Genomic DNA, 13,733 nt, shown 5'->3' with positions numbered 1-13,733 from the left:
CAGCAACTCTGGAGTAACTTGCACAACGTACAGTGGCTTAAGTAACTAAAAAAAATGCATGTATTTGCCCAACGGTTGAAAATGTTGTATTTGTAATATAGAAGTAATGCAATTTCTGACGAACAGGCTTGTTTATAAGCAGTTAGAGGAACGCCGTGAAGAGGAGTGCTGTGCAAACATGGTTTCACCGGTGCATTTCCTGAGCATTGAGAACTGGAGCTGGTTGCACGCTCTGTGTCTCTTCCGAGCTGTAGCGAAGCTGCTCCGCGCTGGGGCTGCGTTTGGCAGTTTGCTCGGCTGCAGGGGCATGGGCTCATTTGGGAGCCTGTGGTTCCATGGGAAGGCAATTTACTTACGTTAGTAAAAGGACCGAACTGCCCGAGCCGCTTAGTCACTCTGCCTTCATTGAACAGGAGATTCCTACTGACTGCAGTGGATGTTTAACCGGTTCATTAGTCCGGCTTCAAAGAATTAATGCAGTAGTAGGATGGGCCCACTGAGTCATTCTGCTCCTCATGCGTACCTGAAAAGCCAGCTCTGAAACTCTTACTAGGTCTGCATCACCAGAGACAATTTATGGCGGAAGTTCATGTACATATTTATTTTGTTGCTAAAGAGTTTGCTGGCGTACTTCAAAGTGTGGGCTATTGCCTGTTCAGGTTTATTGCCTGCTTGAGTGAATTATTGCCTACCTGAGCAGGCCTGCTGAGCAATAGTTCAAATTAAAATGTGTCGTTTATCATGTTCACACCAATCCAAAATGACCGCGAAACACAAGGTGTAATTATTGCCGGCTCCGGCTGCAGAGCTATCATAGCAAGCTCCCAGCCCGTGGGGAATACGTGTTCCTCTCTTTGACAGAAATCCTGATAATCAACAAATACGACCCCACTGTTAGCAATAATACTGTTTCAAATGCTGATATTCGCCATGGAAACTGACTTTTAAATATAGTGGAACCATCTTTTAAATATGGTCCAAGAATGCGACATGGATTCCATCCAAGATTAGTTTTTCTGCAACCTGCAATTTTGTACCCAAGGCTTTCCACTGAAATTTCTACTAAAAACAAATCTTGCTTTCTCACCAGTATTCAGAACATAGGTAGTACAGCCTGCAATGATGGTGCTGTCTTCATTATCATTATTATTATTGCTACCACTATTATTATTTTACCCCAATTTTAGAAAAGGAATGCAAGCGGGACCTCAGTACCAGCCTGGCTGTGGGCGCTCCCGTGTGCCTACAGCGGCAGTAAACTGAGCCTGCACATCCGTGTTCTGTCCTGTCTTCTACCCCTGTTGCTTGCTGTATCATCTTTTCATCGTCTCCTATATCCTAGGGTTTGTATCCCATATTAAATTAAAACTTGTAGGACTGCAGCTGCTTACGGTATGTATATATGTATAGGAAAGCAGTGAAGAGCAGAAATATATAGAGTGTGCTGTTCCCCCACTTCCCTCCCCAACCCTTCCTGGCTCGTGCAGGGCTTTGGAGGTTTTTCTGGATAATGTAAAGCTTCTCAAGTAAGAGAGAAATAAACCTTTGTGTCTCTTCACTGAAGCTCAGTAAATGGATATTAAATAGATATTTTAAAGCGCTTTTTTTTTTTTTTTAATTGTTGCGAGACCTGAAAGGAGAGGGAAGGATCAAACAAGACCAAATTATGAAACAAAAATCAGAAGTATCTGCTGTAATGAAAGAATTCTGTGATAGGTATGTTTGTTGTCTGTGCAACAGACAGCTGTAAGTACAGGGAAAGGGGGAAAAGAAACACAAAATGTGGCTTTAGACTCATCAGAAAACTCCTCTGGGATGCAATTGCTTGTGCAGCGGGGTTGAGGATGGACGAAAACTGCAACGTATGGTCAGGCTGGCCGTAATTCATACGCAGACCTGCTTCTGAGCATCCTGATTCCTGATACTTCTGCGTGAACCGTACCAGGTCGCTGCAGCTAAACCCTTCCCAAGTTATGGAGTTTGCATCCTGATGTGAATTTCACAACGCAAGCCTACCTGTGGTTGTACAGTCAGGCAGCAAAGCCAACAAGCCAAGAGCAACGCCTAGTCACTGACTTTGATCTAGAAATAGTTATTATCCAGCTATCTCCATTACAAAACATCCAGTTTGCTAAACCTGGGTTATCTCCTGATTTGGTTTCATTTGATAGACAAGAGCAGGTCTAGCATGGCAGAGCTTCACATCCCGAAATGATGCATCTTTCAAAAAACTGATAAGTGATAAATCTTGCAAAACGTGTGAGCAGGAAATGACATTTCTGTCCACCTCCCAACTCTGTTGCTCCAGTTAATCCTAAATATTACCACTGGCAGCCTTTGCAGATGAGATGGGGAAGTGAGTGAGTTAATGCTTTGCCCTGCAGAGCTGAGACTCACCAGCGGGCAGCGAGAGGAAGCACAGACGTCTCATAAGAACATCAGTGCGGTTACGCAGAGGATTTCAGTTCTCAAGCTATAAGCTTATGCAGATTTTTCATGAGGATAAATGACTTATTTTCAGTTTCTTTGAATTTCGTTTTCTTGGAAGCATAGTGGGAAATGACTTAAAAAGGAAGTCACTTTGAATTCTCTCCTTTTTGCTCCGGATGAGAAGAAACTCCTCTTTCTCTGAGAAGTGAATTTGGGTCACGGTGCAGCAGTGTTCAGCCCTCACGCTGGATTACTCGCTGAACATGTGGTAGTGTTTTGCGCCATGGTCTGTGAACTAGGAAGTAAGCTGAGCTCACCCAGCCCATTTCATTTATGGCTTTACACGAGTAAATAAGTATGTTTTCAGCCACTCAACACAAGAATGGCTTGCAAATTGCAGCCGCCATTGCCTGGCAGGTTAAAGGTTAAGCTTTTCAACAGGTCAGACTACAGTGCTAATTCACCTCGGTAGTGAGTCCCAGGCAGCCTGTAATGCATATTTGTGGTGGTTGTGTTTGTATAGCATGCACATAAAATGAAAACCGTATGACAGAGGTTAGTCCTCTTAAATGGTTGTCACATTGGCTTGGGTAACTTTCATACAGTTATCCATATGCTAGCCAAGATTCTGGTGGTATTTTTGTATAAATTTTATTGACGCGGTGAACTAAATTGGGTAATTTCATAGCTATTATAATCAGCCAGTGGCCCAAGCAACGCACTGCTGCGTTTGTCATGAAAATGTTGCTAACTGGTCTGGCCGGGTTCGGCTTCCAGAGGTGGCCCTGTTCCAGATGTGCACAACCCCTTTTCTGAGGCTCAGACAGGCAACCCTCGTGCGCTCGATCCACGAAAGCACCGGTGCCCAGGGCTCAGCCTCTGTCCCCAGATGCATTTCTTGAATGTTACATAAATACGGAGCTTGCAAGAGCTTCTTGAGTTCAGTTCACAACTGCCAAAGCTTGGACTAAGGCCTGGATTAAATGAAATGTCTAAATTAGTAGCCTAAATTAGTCACATAAGTTCCCTTGTATATCCAGTTGGGAGAGACAGGCCCTGCTATCTCAAAGTACATTTGTCCTCTGTGGGTGTTTGTCCATCTACTGGCTCTAAAATGAGCCCAAGGTAACAAATATTCTAATGCAGGCATTTTAATTGGGCACTTGCAGTGCTATGGGTCTGGACTAGATAACTACACATCATGGCAAAAAGTCACCTCGAATTCTTCAAAGGGCTCATATTCTTGTATGACCTTGTGTACTCCTTGGTGGACAGCCCTTACACGCAGGAGTAATCCTGTGGATAGTACTGCTGCTGTTAATTCAGCAAGCCAAGGGTCTGTGTGTGAACGACCACGATAAGTCACTTACTGTCTTTTGTTGGCAGAGAAGTGTGAAGTTTCCTCCCGTGGAGGCAGGAAGAGCAGACGCAGCCCTGGACTTCCCCTCCCAGATCCTTCCTGACCAAGATGCCCTTCTCCAAGGCGGGAGCCGTGACCTTGGAAGGCCACGTCTTGGCACATCAGGACGTGCTCATCTGCATCGCACACATTGTTGCAAAACAGGTGAGTTAAAAGCTTACTGTATAAGCCAATTTTGAGAGATTTCTAATGAAAGGTGAAATACGTAGCGAATAAAAGAGCAACCTGTGAGTGTACATAGCAGGACACAACCGAGGTGTTTTGGGAAGCTCCCATTTCTAGCTCCCGGAGTTGGTCCCTGAGAAAGGAAGATGAGTGGTTCCCATGTTTGGTGAAATGCTTGATGGAGCTGGCAGTATCGCTCCAGTTTCAAACTGACTATAAACGATGCTTACGTTTCAACAGCATTTTTTAATAATATTTTTCATAAGTATAAGCTAAAGGCGTTGCTTTCTACCAGGGTCATGGAGAGTTCACAAAACGCTGATAGACTGTATTCTGTATTAATGGTGCTAAGCTAACTGCCTCACAGAACTGCCAGAGCCCTTTATTTAAAGAAATAGCACTGTATTTCACAAGAAAATATTTTAAAGCTTTCCCCACCAATAATTTGTTTAAAGAGAGACAGGTCTAATTATTTACACTGAATCTGGAAGGCCCAGTGCTGGATGTGTTCAATAAGATACATGCTTTATTTGAATATACATTTAGAGCAGTGTGCAACAGATCATTAAAGTGTTTTGTTTTCTTTTTATTTATCAGAATATTAGCAATTAGTTTCTTCAGCTAATTATTGGATTTTTTAACTGACTTTTCAGAAACAGCTACGAGGACCGAGTCCTTCTGCCGGGCTCTGGGAAGGGAGTTCCAGGTGGCAAGAGGAGAGTCGCCATATGGGTCGCAAATTCTCCTCTTCAGCAAGGGGAGGGATCTGCAGCTCACCTGTGTCGGTTCAGCTGTACCGCGGGCCAGGTGACGGAGCTGGGGCTCCTGTCTGCACGTGGGGCGCTTGTTCTTCAGCCCGGGAGCTGGGGCTCATGTCCGGCTGCAGGTAAGTGACCTTAAAGAAGGAGTAATAGGAAAGTGATGTTGATTGAATAATTAAAGCATCACTAAGAATAACCCCTCCTTGTCAAGGCAGTGCAACCCACTGAAACCCATGTGATTGGTTGGAGAATTAATTCCCTGACTCCTCTTTGGAGAATGAGTCTGTAAAAACCAATCTGCTCACACTTCTCCCCCACCATGTCCCATTTCACATCTGTAAAGATGTAGCAGAACTATTCCAAAGCAAGAGCCTGAAGACAATACAAAAGAGCTTCTGCTTTCTATAAGTCTTCTGCCTACCCATGATGGACCAATTTATGAAGCTGACAAAACTTAGCACTAAAATGTGAAGACCATGAAAGTGTCATGTGTAAAACCCCAACTGTTTGGTTAAACAGCTGTAGCAAGAGTGTATGCGAATGTTCAGAACTGTGCTTGGGGCGTCTGCCTCTGCGTTAAGGAGCGGTGATGCAGCTCACAGCCTGGCGGCACCGAGCTGACATCCAGAAACTCTGGGGTCTTGCGATCTGCACTTTCAGCTTCTCAGGTGGTAAATTGTGCATAAATGTAGTGATAGAAATTCAGGGTCGTATTTAATGGGAAAACAATTTCTCGGGCATTTATCTGTTAGTTTCCCAGTGTGCAAACACTGGAATCACTGTGTTGTTTTAGAGAAGCTGTGCTCTTGCATATCTGTGTAAGATGGTGTGGAGTAACCCCAAACAAACTTGAGTTAAAGTACATAGGGAGATAATTAATCAGCTGCTTAAGCATAAGCTTAATGTTAAGCATGCAACATAACTTTGTTAAAGTTAATTCAGTGATATTATTTGTATGTTCAAAGTTAAGCACTGAACTAATCTGTTGTACTGTATCAGGGCCTAATAGCTCATGCACTTACTTGCAAATTGAAGATGTCTAATGTGTTTATTCTGGACTCTTGCTGTTGTTGCACATGGTAACGTGTTGCCTGCAGCCGGGTGGGGTGGCACAACGCGCACCAGTACAGCCCAGCTCTTCCTGGGCTGGTCGGGAGCGCAGTGCGGACCGGGGGGTGCACAGAGCGGGTCTGCAGCAGCTCGCGAGGAGCAGATCAGGTTTTCCAGAGCCCTCCAGCCAACATCGCTCCTTTTGGCATTAGCCCCAAGGACAGCAGACTTAGACCACTGCTGAAGGCTTCTGAATGTTTTCCCTTATCGCTTTGGGAATAGTACGAGGAACATTGTGGTTTCCATGTGGCTGTTGGAGGCAGGAGAGCTGAGCTCCGGTCATTGCTGCATCTCGGATATGCTACACGTGTGCAGATCTTCTCACTGCGTTACTAGTCTGGGGACAACTATATTTTGCTCTCACAACCTCAGGACCTAACGAGTGGCACGTGAGCTGGGCCACCCCACCTGGCTCCATCCCGATGTGTATGGGAGGAAGGTCTGGGGAGATGGAGGCAACAAACCAATATTCCCACCCACTAATGACCAAAAAATAGATGTTCCTGAGTGACGCACTCAGCACCTTCCATTCTCACTGAAGTAAATAGTTCCTTTGGGACTATTTTCATGTGTCTTTAGGGGATGTAACCAAATTATACCACATGAGAGCTGGTAATTTTAATGTTATGCTGTAAGGGAAAAACTATAAACATAACAGGAAAGACTGGATGTTTTCCATTCATATTTTTAGAAAGATTGCTTCTCATCTGTACACATTAGTTTTTCGACATCTCTGGCAAGATTTAAATGAATTATTTAACTGGAATTGAAAAGCAAGTCTTGCTTTCAAATTAAGGCAATAAAAGCTGTTGATTTTTTTTTTCTTTTTAATTCTTAGAATATTACTATAGAAGATAAAGATCAAAACCAGATCCAGGAGGTGCTAAGGCTAACAAAATACCCAACCTCTAACCTTAGGGGCAGGAGATAGGTAATTTTAGAGAAATGCCTGGCTCTTATCAGAAGTATGGTCAGTAGAGTCTGATGAATCCATGTGGTTTTGATTGGAAGTGTTTCCACGCGGTGTCGGGTTTTGTGATGGGGACGCAGGGCGTGCGGAGCTGGGAGCGGCGCGGGAGCCATGTGAACGAGCCGCTGCTGCGAGAACCGTGCCAAGCTGTGTGTAAACCGTGGGGAGAGGCCGAGAATGGGCCTTGTTTGGAAAGATTGGCTTGAAATTTCAGTTTCTTGTCCCCTGTCAGTGGGAAATCTGTGAAATGTGGTGAGTCAGAACCCAGCAGGAGATTTTTGGTTCAGAAACCAAAACCGGCCGGGGAGAAGCACTTGGATGGTCGGGTGGGCTCTGCTCACACGGTCGGGGTTTGTCCAGTTCGAAGCCAGGGATGTTTTTAGAAGCTAAACCAAGTCCTTTGAGGGAAGCAGACATGTTCTGCTTTGTGAGAGCGGTGGCAGCGCCCGCTCCTCGCTCCCATTGCCTTGGGTGAGCCGCTGGTGGGATCCCTCGCTCCCATTGCCTTGGGTGAGCCGCTGGTGGGATCCCTCGCTCCCATTGCCTTGGGTGAGCCGCTGGTGGGATCCCTCGCTCCCGTTGTCTTGGGTGAGCCGCCGGTGGGATCCCTTGCTCCCATTGCCTTGGGTGAGCCACCGGTGGGATCCCTCGCTCCCATTGCCTTGGGTGAGCCACCGGTGGGATCCCTCGCTCCCATTGCCTTGGGTGAGCCGCTGGTGGGATCCCTCGCTCCCATTGCCTTGGGTGAGCCGCTGGTGGGATCCCTCGCTCCCATTGTCTTGGGTGAGCCGCTGGTGGGATCCCTCACTCCCATTGCCTTGGGTGAGCCGCTGGTGGGATCCCTCGCTCCCATTGTCTTGGGTGAGCCGCTGGTGGGATCCCTCACTCCCATTGCCTTGGGTGAGCCGCTGGTGGGATCCCTCGCTCCCATTGCCTTGGGTGAGCCGCTGGTGGGATCCCTCGCTCCCATTGCCTTGGGTGAGCCGCTGGTGGGATCTACTTGCTGGGAAGGTCAGTCATCTGAGTCTGTATGCCCACACCCACCCCCAAAAAACCTCTCTCCAGTGTTTCCATGCTTCCCCTTTTGCCATTAAGATGAGATTTTCTCCTGCAACTGAACAGTAAATGTTTCATAAACAGTTCCTCCGTCTGCAAGTGGACCTTGAAAATTGATTATTTTTTGTTTGTTTCTTTTAGTCTCCAAATGTTCCTGCCATTATAAGGCAGGCAGTTATTTTGCTAGGAAGGAATGTGAAGAATTAGAGAAGTTGAAAGCGATTAGGACTCTGTCTTTTAAGACAGAGCCATTCACAAAGCCTGGCATTCAGCCTGCTCAGACCGAGCATCATAAGACACCCTGAAGCCTCTAAATCCCTCAGTTTTAAACCCCGTGGGGTGGCTTTTGCATCATCAGGGAAGAAACGATGTTGTGGAGACTATTTTCTTCATATTTTAAAAGTTTCTGAGTTAATATTTATTCTAAGTAGATGTTTATTTTTGGATGCTTTTATTGTTTCTAGGAAGGCCACAAAGAGTTCAATGTTATGGAGAAATGGTTACTTTGTATTTATGGTTAAAGAGAAAAGAAGGAGAAAAAGAAAGTGCCAAACAATCCTGCCCCAGTTCTTTATTTAAGGAGACAATGTACTTTCCACCCATGCACAGGCAGTGCTTTACAGGCTGTATAATAAAACGCTGTTCCAGATATTGTCTAAATAGAAACAGATTTAACCCTGCTGTTGTGACTTGCATTGCTGGGTAATGAAAGTTTTCAATCTGTTTTTACTTTGTTTTATGCTGGCTGGAGAGCGTCACATCCACAAAGTTCTGCCTTGTGCGCAGAGACCTGTTGTTCCGATGCCATCTGTTTGTATATGAAAGGTGAGCATCCCCCAAAACAAAAAACCTTAGGATTTGGACTTTTCTGATAGGTAACGAGTCATAATTCAACCGTCAAAGTGGTATTTCCTGCGAAGACCACAGGTTATAGAACAGAACCCAGTGTTTCAAATGAGACTTCAAGGTGCTCATGACAATGAGGTGGTGCCTATTACTTCATTTGGTGACGAGAGGTCTGAGACCCAAGAGTTTCTAACCCTACAACTCTTTGAGGGTGAGTCAAACCATTTACTTATGCAGTCATCCACTAATGGCACACTCAGAAGTGCTGAAAAGACTCTTTAGGTTGGCTTTGAAAATCACCCATTGCTGCGTTACCTAAAGCAACCTCCAAGGGTTTCTCCATAGGGGAAAAGACCTGTGATAAGAGATAGTCCCTGAAGATCTGAGAACAAAAGATGGGCTGCAGCATATGCTTATCAGGAAACGGTCCATTACTCATTAATTGCTCCATTTCCGTATGCCAAGGGGGGGGGTCACCCTGTCACTGAGAACCAGAGATATTATGACAATAATATAAATACTGCTTTATTTAGTTTTACAAGAAAACAAGTTTCCATGGTTGTTATATAGAGACTGGTTTCTTTTAAGTTTCCACAAATAATACACTCTCGGAGAACAGTAGGAAGTTTGTAATTTGAAGCATTTTGCAGTGGGACTAGAGGCATATTTTCATATGTCACAGCGCCACATCCAGCTGTCGGGGCATGAACTGAGGATGGGAGGAGTAAGATTCTCCTCCTTGCCCTCCTGCAGATTTCCTGCACGACCTTGGGCAAGTTACCGAGTTTCACTGCCTGTGTGTACAGGCACTACTCTGTTATACTCCCCGTTGTAATCCATTATGTTCCCTTTTATACTCTAAGTATTTTATATCCCGAAAGGTCACCCTCGTTCAGGTTCCCTTCGCTCCTGCGCTGCACCTCCTGGCTGGGACCTGCGCAATTACCTGCTCCGAAGGGCTCTGGTCCTGAGGATTCGCCGACTGCACGAGAAGCTGGGGGGGGTAAATACAAGTGACGCTGAGGGCAGGTGTAATTACCATAATGTGTGTCTTACAAGTGCTTGAGGTAGTCACTGTAACAACATCCCCTAAAATTTGTGTCCACTTGAACTGCTCTGTCTCTGTAATCGCCGAGCAAGAATGGGCAGGTACGACTCTGATTGTTATCGTCTAGGATTAAAACACAGCAATCACCCCAGCCCACCTCTTAGTATTCATTTTACTTATTAAAGCTTCCCAACAAGTCTCTGCAGTGATGTTATCTGCTAAATTGTGTGAGGTTTCTGATCGTTAAGTGGATTGGTCTTCAAAGAGCTAAATGAAAATGAGCAATAAATATCAGTGTTACTTAGGTCATATAGTGCAAAATGACAAGGAGACCGAAAGACCTTCTGGCAACTGTAGAACAAACAAATATGAAATAGAGTCACTAAAGCTTCTTGTGGGTTTTTATAAAGTTTCTCAATGCTTTTAATTATTTTTAAAAGCAAATTAAAATGGAGAAACAGTCTTAAGGAGCAGGAACTCCTGAAAACCCTGGCTTTTTTGTTCCATTGCTGTCACTGAAGTTATGTGCTTTTACTCCTGCACTAACTTTCTTCTCTGCAGAAGGGACATGGCAATATTTATGTATGCACTGGGGAAGGTGTCATTACTATGGCAATTTCTGAGTGCTTTGCACATAGACAGATGCATTTAAGGAGGTGAGCCTCCCGCTGGCGGGTGTAAACAGGAGCTTGAAGCTTTGCACCTGCAATTGTATTTCCTGTATAAAACCGAGCACTTGTACCAGTAGCAACCTGACTGCAGAGGTAAATGAGGCAGCAGTGGTTGCGGTAACTTCTGCTCCTATCTGTGTTTTCACTCACTTGGAAAAATAACCAGCCGCAATCGTTGCCAGGGCAGATTGTATCCTCAACCAAATACTGTGGAAATCTTCCACGTAAAGCACTGCAAGTAATATTAAATTGCTGCATGATTTCTTAGTATTTGAAGGACTTATTTTTACTCAGTGAAAAAAGTAATGAAAATGCAAAATGCTGCAAATTCTTATGTCTTAATTACTGTTTTTAGTCCCTTTCCCGTAGTGTGAAATGATGACAGCAGACACTGCACGGTGGCTTTCTCCTTGTATGACAGTCTAGCCCTGTGAATATTGCTGTGGCGATGCCACATAGTCCTCCTCTATAACGCGGCGAGGGAGCAGCCTCTGCAGCGAGAGCTCTGCGGGCCCGAGGTGTCCCTGCGCCCCAGCAACGCGGGGACAGAGCCACGCACCCGGTCACCAAGGGCAGAGTTGTGCCCTGGCCAGGACAAGGACTTCCCTCTCCTCTCACCAGCACTTCTCCTCTGGAGAAGCAATGCTTGAGAATTTCTCTTGTCATAAAAATACCCAAACTTGACTCTACTCATTCCTCTGTCTCTTTTAAGGTCTTAGCTTTGGCATCTCTTTTGTGGTGACTGAAGGCCTCTGAGTTCAAAGTGGGACCAAAAAGAAGGAGGAGAGTCAGTTCAAATAGAGTTGGAAGATGGAGGCAAACAGAGAAATAGAAGGAAGAGTCAACTTTTTAAACAGGAAAGAAGGCTATAACCTAAAAACCCACAAGCATGAAGGTAACAGTCATTTCCTATTTCTGTGAAGACTGCTGGGGTTTCTCTAAAGGAAGCGGGGTGGGGAGAGGACAGTTCCCGGTATTTTCCTCAGCTTAGAAAGCAGAGAAAAGTCATCAAGCTTCGTACATGACTAAAAAGAAGTGTTATGGAAAGTGTGAACTCTGCTGTAGTACCATCGCATGCTGTGTGGTGAGGGCTAAGGTGCCGTGATGATGGCTGTAAAGCAGACAAGGAAACTTTACTCATATTTGACCCCACAGTGTATAAGGGAAAAGTCCAGATTGGACATTAAAATGATTCAGAGAAAGGCTAAAAGTGCCTGGTCTCCTTTCCTCCTGCTGCTCGGAACCATCCGAGGCCTGTCCACCTAAGGCAGGTGCAGTCCTGGGCAGCGGGTCGCCTTCCAAACGCACCGGGGCGATGGGGTGCACCTGCCTTCCAGTGACTCAGACCAGACGTGCCTGGAAGCTTTTCCACATTGGTGAAACGTTCACTTACAGAAGGTGCCAGCAACAAGACTCAATGTGAGATCACTGGAGAACACCTGTTAACTGGTTTCAGAACATCTTCAAACACGACTCAGAAACAAATCAAACCAGCGTAAGGAAACTGTGAAATTTATAGTTCAAAATTAAATTACGCAGTGCTTGTTAAAGACAATATTTTACACTTCTGTGGAAGTATCATAAGGATTTTAAGTTATAACTGGGATCAACCATGATGCGAAATACTATGGTTCCCGTTCTGTAGGCAGGTAAATCAGGCACCGCACAGAGAAATGGAGGCTTGACCATCTTGATTAGGACAGGCATAAGGACACGCGTTGCCTGCCATGCGGTCTGTCTCCTGTCTCCCTTTCCCTGGTGCATATAGACATTATCCCTCTGCACAGCAAAGGGAGGGGGCCAGCCAAGCGAGTTCTGGCTGCTCTTACCGAGTCAGATCTCTAGTGACTTGGACAAGGGCAGCGTTAGGATGAATGCCAGTGGGCTCTGCCCTCGTTTTCCATTGGATAGGCATTCAGCCGAGGAGGGAGAAAATCCTTATACACATATGTACTGAGGTGACGGAACCCAGAATGAAGACTAGAAGGAATAAAGTTCTGATCTTAGGTCTCAGTTCCTGAAGTATTAGATTCTAAAGCTGAAATGGTTTGACTTGTGCTGGAGCCTGATGTGCAGGACCCATGTTTTTGAAGATGTCATTTTGTGTGTGTTGTATCAATTAGGAGTTACATACACTTCTGAGCCATAAAGTTGATTTTAAACAAAGACATTACCATAGGATCTTTATTGTCTGTGTAGTGGTAAAGTGCAGTGAATAATTATTCTCAGGTGCTTAAACAGGTGGTGTGTTCAAGGGAAGCAGGGCTTCTTTCATGTTCCCTATAATTTGTGATGTCCTAAACCTTCCTTGTCAATGTCTTAGGTGAACATTTATGGCTGTTTGAGATGTGCCTTCCCCACAAAGATGCTGGATACCCAGCTCCAGGATTGGAATAGAAGTGTTACAGCTATTTATTTACAGGGAAGGAAATAACACAGTGGCTCTATTTGCTACTCCTAAATTTATTTTCTCTTCTTTTGTGCACTGTAAAAATGTTAGTCATCTCCAATGGCCCTTGGAAATAAGCTTTCCAAATATATTCTCCTACTCTATATAGAGGCACTGATGACACTCCAGCAGTTCAGCAAGAGGAAACCTGAAATAGTGGCACTAAATGACAAGGAAAAAATCACTGAGGAGAAAACTGTCCATACAAATCGGAGGATGATTATGGAGCACTGGGAAGCGGTGCCAGTGCTGGACCGCGTACTCGTCGAGTCCTCATTTCTCAGACGTCATTGATTAAAGGTGGGTGGAAAACTGCCATACAAAAAAGCAGACTCATGGGCTTCAGCGTATGTTCCCATCCACTGTTGGGCTCTAAGTTTGAACCTGTGTGATGAAATTGGGTTTTTCTTTTTGTACTTCGGAACCAAGCAAAACGGGCTGGAGCGAGAAGAGGCCGGATGGCCACCGCTGCCGCGTGGCGCCGGGGGGCTGTGCCCCCTCGCTCGGCGCTCGCCCTCGGCCGGGAGCCACCTGCGGCCGCCAGCTCTGGAAACGGGCAGGGATATCACTTCCAGTTCCCATTTCCTCATTTACTTCTTTAAAAAGCCATAACACTTGCTTCCCTAAGCAGCATGTGTCATGGGCTTGGATTTATCAGCATTTTTAAAAGCAAAGGATGCGTATGCTTGCTGAGATCTGTCAATTACGAGGGCGTATGTAAGCTGTATAAACATTCCCGTGTGGTTTTGGGGTCTCCCTCAGTGATGTCCTACGTCCACCCTGTCCACACTCATCTGTTCTGACACA

At 45.4% G+C, this 13,733-nt stretch overlaps 1 long non-coding RNA gene across 1 annotated transcript; it reads left to right on the top strand.

Annotated features, from left to right (window-relative positions):
- The first annotated feature begins 4,767 nt into the window (after window positions 1-4,767).
- Window positions 4,768-13,220, top strand: LOC309444665. Its single transcript, XR_014185135.1, has 3 exons — window positions 4,768-4,901; window positions 11,190-11,372; window positions 13,036-13,220. It is a non-coding gene; the product is annotated as an uncharacterized lncRNA (long non-coding RNA).
- The last annotated feature ends 513 nt before the right edge of the window (window positions 13,221-13,733 follow it).

Source organism: Streptopelia decaocto (genome assembly GCF_964273445.1).
Source record: "Streptopelia decaocto genome assembly, chromosome: 11".
In the NCBI taxonomy this organism is placed as follows: Eukaryota; Metazoa; Chordata; class Aves; order Columbiformes; family Columbidae; genus Streptopelia; species Streptopelia decaocto.
This window is presented reverse-complemented; position numbering and strand designations above follow the sequence as displayed.